The 7,147-nt window shown below is 44.2% G+C and overlaps 1 protein-coding gene and 1 pseudogene across 1 annotated transcript in view; both read left to right on the top strand.

Annotated features, from left to right (window-relative positions):
- SMIM13 (small integral membrane protein 13) overlaps positions 1–7,147 on the top strand; it is a 31,925-nt gene that overhangs the window by 4,682 nt on the left and 20,096 nt on the right. The gene's annotated exons all lie outside the window — the stretch shown is intronic.
- LOC102757442 lies at positions 5,328–6,830 on the top strand (annotated as a pseudogene).

The following is a 7,147-nucleotide window of genomic DNA, read 5'->3' as shown; positions in this document are numbered from 1 at the left end:
CCTTTTTTTGTCTGCGAAGCTCCTGATTTCATCTTCAATTTTGATTCATAGCCTTGCTGGATAGAGTATTCTTGGATTCAGTCCCTTCTTTTGTATCACTTTGTATACTTCATTTCATTCCCTTCTGGCCTCATGTGTTTCTGTTGAGAAATTATTTGATAGTCCAATGGGAGATTCCTTGTAGGTAACTTTCTGTCTCTCTCTTTCAGCCTTTAAGATTCTTTCTTAGTCATTAACGTTTGCCATTATAATATTGTGTCTTAGTCTGAGCCCTTTTGGGTTCATCTTGTTTGGGGCTCTCTGTGCTTGTGTGACTGCTTCCCCAAGTAAGGTAAATTTTCTGTCATTATTTCTTCAAATAGGTTTTCTATTCCTTGCTCCTCTTTTTTACCTTCTGGTGCACCTATTGTGTGGATGTTGCTTCGATTCATATTGTCCCAAATCTCTCAAACTTTCCTCCTGCTTTTAAATATTTTCCCCCAATTGCTGTTCAGATTGTTTTTCTGCCCTGTCTTCTAACTCGCTGATTTGGTCCTCTGCTTCTTCTAGCCTACTTTTGAAACCTTCAATTGTGTTTTTTATTGCCACTATATCATTCTTAATTTCCTCTTGCTTCTTACATATGTGATTGATTTTCTCATCTAGCCAGTTAAGGAACTTTATGACCCTTACTGTGAATACTTTTTCTGACATATTGCTTGCTTCCATTTCACTTAGTTCCCTTTCTTTTCTTTCCTTGGAGGTTCTTTGTCTCCCCATTTTTGCTGGCCCTGGGCACCCTGTTTGAGGTTTGAGAGGTTGAAGACTCTATCTGGCCAATGGTCCGGATATTGTTAGCCCAGAGGCTTTATTGTCTCTGCTCTGAGTTGTATCCCCTTCTCTCATGGATCTGGTCCCTCAGTTGTCTTCTTCAGATGCTTGGGGTGGTGGGAGCACTTGCACAGTTTCTCTCGTGTGCGACTTTCTGTGAGGACCCAGAGGCTTCTGGCATGCAATTCGCTGTGTGGTCCCAGCACTTGTGGCAGGGTGGTGCCCTAAGTCCCTCTGGCAGTACGCTTTCATCACAGTCCTGTTGCCCCTGGCTGGGCACACTGTATTGCTCCGGACTGCCCTAGCAGCGCTCTCCTATGGCCCAGAGTGGGGCATGTGCTTGGTTGCTCTGGGTAGCCCCAGCAGCAAGTCCTTGGGCTCAGGGTGGATCGTGCATGGGATGCTCTGGGTCACACAGTCCTTGCTTTCCTGTGGGTGGAGTGAAGCGTGAGCTGGGTTGTTCCAGGTTGCTCCTCCCCAGTATGGAGTGGGCGCAGGTTGCTCTGGGTCACAGTCCACGGTCTCCTGTGGCCCCAAACACCCAACCTTTTTAAAACCCCTCAAAACGAAGGTCCAGTGTGTTCTCTCCCTCCACGAGAATCCCTAGCCTTTTGCCTCCCTCCCCTTCCTCTTGCTACACAGGCATGCACCTCCTAAACTCTAAGGGAACCCATGAGACTTGCAACCAGGGCAGCAATGGGCAGTGGCAGTTCATCCTGGGCAAACCCCCTGACTCTGTCCCAAGATTCCCCTTTTCTCCTGACTTCTTAAGTGAGCCAAAGTAGTCTCATTTCCTCAGCCCTTCCTTGTTTCATTGTCCCCAGTTTTAGTAAACATTCTCTAAAACTCACCTGGACTTGTGTTGTGAAATTTTTCCTGCACAAAGTCCAGAAGCCACACACTACCAGCTGGCCCTAGGCAGACCCACTCAGGGCCAGGTCCTCTTTCTAGTAACACTCTCAGCTCTCAGTAGCTATTTGACTTTGGAGAAGTAATCCAAGACTTTCTGTTGGAAGAACTAATGATGGTGGTGTAGGTGGCAGAAATGACACTGGATGTTAGACCCATGGGGTCAGAGTGGACCTGGGTTCAGCAATCTCAGTACTTGAGTTCTGGGTAGGAAATAATTCAGAGCCAAGACTCAAACTGTAATAGAACATTTATTTATAAAACACAGAGGTTGTAATAGAGATAAAGGAAGGACCCTTGGATCTTGGGAGTGAGGAAGCTAATGGTAGCTTGTGTGTCAATGTGGGGGGTGGGGGGGAGGTAAAGGAGGGGAAAAGGAAAGGCCCGGCTGGCTTCTAGGAGGGAGAGCAAGCTAGGTCCTCCCTCCTAAAGGTTTTAAGGGTGGAAATTTTAAGTGAGGCTCCAAGAGAATATCTCAGCAGCTTTCCAGGTTGCCCTTTTAGGGTTGTGGTCTCCACTGATTAATTGGCTGGCAGTAGGGGAGGGGGTCATTATTCAATGCAGCTGGTCCTGAGTATAACTGTGGCTGGTTTTATTGCTTATCTGGGCCTCAAGCTAAAATACAACTGAAGCCTAGATGTTATCTCTAGGGTGGAAAGGTCAGGGGGTCCAAACTGCATGACCAGCGATATGCTAGGGGAGGAAAGGTCACTCTGGGGGGTCAGGGTGGGGGAGATCCCACCCTACAATTGTCTGTTGCTAGGCAATCAGGGCTTTCCATCCCGGTGACCTTCTGTACCTGGCCCATCATCCTTGCTCTGCTCATGTTTATCTAACTGCCTACCGCAATGGGGTAGCTTCATGTTTTGACTAGGGTGGGCCTGGGGCTTGTGAAGAGGGGGGGAGGATCCACCCACACTTGAGGGAGAAACTAGGGCCTTATATTACTTTGCTAGGGCTGCCATAACAAAATACCACAGACATTAAACAACAGAAATTTATTTTCTCACAGTTCTGGAGGCCAGAAATCTGAGATCAAAATGTCAGTAGGGTTAGTTTCTTCTGAGGCCTCTCTCCTTGGCTTATAGATGGCTGCGTCCTACCTGTGTCTTCACATGGTCTTTTCTCTGTGTGGCTGTGTCCTAATCTTTTCAAATAAGGACAGCAGTTATATTGGATTAGGGTCCCATCCTTATTAATTTATTTCACCTTAATTAACTCTTTAAAGGCCCTATCTCCAAATACAGAACTACAGTTGACTTTGGGGGTTAGACATCTATGACACAGGTCTGCCCCATGGAAATCATAGCAAGTTTATTTTAGAACTCTGATTGGGCTCTTTTACCCAGTGAATTGATTTTCAAATTTCAAATTCCTGGGGAAGTTTTCCTTCTACTGTCTATATTGATTGTGTCTACTTTGTCAGTCTCTCATTCAGTCTAAAATGTTTTGCACTCCCACCATTTACTGAAGCTGCCTTTGTCAAGGTCAGTAACAAATGGCTTCCATATTGCCAAGTCTGTGGTCACTTATTAGTCCCAATTGTACTCAACCTTTTATACAAGTGAGCATTCTTTCCATGAAACATTTCTCGTGGCTTTTGTACATATACTTTCATGGTGTTCTTTCTACCTTTGTGGCTAATTATTTGTCTTTTTCTGGCTTCTCATCCCATGGAATTTTTTAAGTGTTTTTTTTATCACAATTTATGGTAGGAAATACATTTTATGTTATTCCTAATACATTCATAAGTATGTAAATTATATATATATCCATCAATTTATATACATCTTTCTACCTATCATCTCTCTATGAAATAAGAATTTATTGCCCTTTCTCCTTGAGATGCATGCTATTTTGGATTATCCTACCTAATAAAAGGGTAATATGCAAATTAACAGTCACTCCATCACACAGATGGCGGTGCCCAGTCCCCTCAACCCCTTCGGAGCCCCGAGTCCTGGGGGGACAGCCGCTGAGAGCAGGCAGGGTTAGCGGCCTGGCAGAATGCTTGCTTCGTCACTGTGGCGACGAGGCAAGCATCCCGCCCTGGCTGTGGAGGGCCTCTCGGCCATGGAGAGCCTCTGAGCAGTGGGTATGGAGCGGCCAGGCCCTGCAGAGAGCAGGGAACCACAGGGAGTGGGCCTAAGCCATCAGGGCTCCCGGATTGGAGAGGGTTCCCTGTGGGCTCCCAGACTGGAGAGGGTGCAGGTCGGGCTGTGGGAACCACCCCCCGTGCACGAATTTTGTGCACCGGGCCTCTAGTATTTCTATAATATACTATGTTGTGATGCAAACATATTCCTGCTTTCAACTTCTTTCCTTTCGTTCATATCTATATGATATACTAGAGGCCCTATGCATGAAATTTGTGCAAGAGTAAGCCTCCACAGCCCCATCTGCCTTGGCCCTCGCAGCCCTAGCTTCGTCCGGAAGGTCGTTCCGCTGTTCGGCCATTTGGTCAATTTGCATATTATGCTTTTATTATTATAGATTATTATAGATTATCCAGACCTAGAGACTTAAATATAAACTAACTCTAACTAATGACTAAAATTAATAACTTCAGCTTCCACTTCTCTCCTCCATCCCAGGCATGTGCATCAAACTTTTTTCCTTTAAAAAAGTTTTTGTGTTTGTTTTTAATGTTTAAAGTTATTATTGGTTTAAGAGAGAGAGGATGGGAGAGAGAGAAGGAAAATGGATTGTTGTCCAGCTTGTGCATGCATGCACTGGTTAATCCTCATATGTGCCCTGACCAGGGATCAAACCCACAGCCTTGGCCTATCAGGATCATGGTCTAATCAACTGAGCTGCCTGTCCAGGAAAATGTTTTTTTATTTTTTTTTAATATACCCACTTGGAGATCTAATAAGTATCTCAAATGTAATACAGGTGGTCCCTAACTTACAATGATGGTTCAATTTAGGATTTTTTGACTTTTTTCATTTACGATGGTTGCAAAAGCCATATGCATTCAGTAGAGACTGTACTTTAGATTTTGAATTTTGATCTTTTCCTGGGCCAGCAATATGCAGTTGGATATTCTTGTGAAGTTGGGCAGCACAGTGAGCTGCAGCTCCCAGTCAGCCACAAGAACATGAGGGTAAAAACTGATCACAAGGGTAAACACCACTGGTACTCTACAAGTGTACTGTGTTGTGTTTTTTGGATATTATATTTTGACATCCCATCATGTCTATAAAACGTCCATTTGTTTCTCCTGTTACTGGTAAGAAGAGGAAGGCAATTACCCTTAGCACATTTAAGGTAGCTGGGCTATGATGCTTGGTAGGTTAAGTTAATTAAATGCATTTTCAACTTACTATGTTTTTGTTTTGTTTGTGTGTGTGTGTGTGTGTGTGTGTGTGTGTGTGTATGTTTTGCATAACCCCATTGTACGTTGAGGAGCATTTATATATCTAAAATAGAACTCTTGATTTATACCACCTGTCCCTCCTGTCCATCTCAGATGTTACCGGCAGCCAAGGATTTGGGTGTAATTCTAGGTTTTACCTTTTATTTACTTTCTATCCATCTTCCTTACAAATAGCCACTCCATCTGGAAGTCCAATTTTATCTCTTTAAAAAATCTGATATAGGTCGAGCACAGTGTGGGATGGCGGGGACCGCCGACTGAGGACACCAGCCTCAGTGGCCGACAGAGTGCTTATGATTTCACATATTTTTGCTGAATTTGTAAAAGAGGCATGTCGATGATGGATTAACAAGAACGTTGAAATTCTATTCACAGTTACATATTGGAGCATATTGAATATTCACCCTAGTTCAGCAGCTTTGCTGCTCACTTAAATGCAGATGAATGACGACCCCATTTGGGAAGACATCTGGCCAGCTATCCAGAGCTGATGCAGGCCATGCTGGTGTATCTGCAAGAATGATGAAGAAAAGGATGTCCCACAAAAAACACCAGAGCAACATGGGGCTGAGCAAACCCGTGTCCCAGCCTCGACAGAACATCGTAGGCTGCAAGATTCAGCATGGGTGGAAGGAGGGCAGTGGCCCTGTCACCCAGTGGAAAGGAACCGTTCTGGACCTGTAAACCCTTCTTTGTATCTTATAAAATACCATGGATTTGACTGTGTTGATGGGCTAGAACTTAATAAAGATGAAAGAGTTTCTGCACTGGATGTCCTCCCTGATAGAGTTGCAACATCTCGAATCGGCAATGTACACTTAGCCGACACAATGATTGACAAAGCTGTAGAGCACATGTTTGAGACTGAGGATAGCTCTAAAGACGAATGGAAGGGAATGATCTTAGCACGTGCCCTTATAATGAACACATGGTTTTACATCATCTATGAGAAAGACCCATGTTGTACATGTACCAGCTTAGATCAGAGGTCCTCAAAGTTTTTAAACAGGGGGCCAGTTCACTGTCCCGCAGACATTCCACACATGCGCACTGTGGGCCCGGGACTAGTCAGCTGCTAAGCAGGACAGGCAGCGACGGCAAAAATACCCGGCGGGCTGGATAAATGTTTTTGGCGGGCTGCATGTGGCCTGCGGGCCGTAGTTTGAGGACTCCTGTCTTAGATGATTATAAAGAAGTTGACCTTCACATTATGCCTGATTCTAATGATTCACCTCCAGCAGAAAGGGAACCAGGAGAAGTTGTGGACAGCCTGGTAGGCAAACGAGTGGAATATGCCAAAGAAGATGGCTCTAAAAGAACTGGCATGGTCATTCATCAAGTTGAAGCCAAACCGTCTGTCTATTTCATCAAGTTTGATGATGATTTCCATATTTATGTCTATGATTTGATGAAAACATCCTAGATTTTGTCATGAACTTTGCCAAATTTGTGGAACTATTGAATGTGTAATTTGTAGACATAAAGACTCTGCTTTCCATTTTAATGAAAGCTTCAATGTCCCTGCGAACCCACAATCTCTGCCAGCAGAACGAGTTTTGTTTTGAATAGTACAGATTTATGTGAACACAAAGCATTTTGTGTAAGGAACTCCTTCCTCTTAAAAGAAGTCTGTCTGTTTGGAGGGGAGTTAAGGGTAAAAGTTAAGCTAGTATCATTGTCAATTAAAAGTGTAGTAGATTAAAAAAAATTTTGTTATATTTTTTTTCCATGTCTGCCACCACCACCACCTTAATTTTTGGCTTGTCTTGGTTTCCTAGCTAGTGTTTTTCTACTCCCTCTTTTCTTTATAACCTATGGTTCACATGCTGGTCAGACATTTTTATTCAGAAAACATTTTCTCAAAAGTTTTGAACAAGCCCGCTGGCGTGGCTCAGTGGTTGAGCATTGACCTATGCACCAGGAGGTCACAGTTCGATTCCCAGCCAGGACACATGCCCTGCCCAGGTCATGGGCTCTTTCCCCTGTGATGGGCATGCAGGAGGCATCTGACCAATGATTTTCTCTCTCATCATTGATGTTTCTATCTCT

This window comes from Myotis davidii, unplaced genomic scaffold, assembly GCF_000327345.1.
Source record: "Myotis davidii unplaced genomic scaffold, ASM32734v1 scaffold62, whole genome shotgun sequence".
Classification (NCBI taxonomy): domain Eukaryota; kingdom Metazoa; phylum Chordata; class Mammalia; order Chiroptera; family Vespertilionidae; genus Myotis; species Myotis davidii.
Note: the sequence above shows the minus strand (reverse complement) of the source record. Positions and strands in the feature narration are given on the sequence as shown.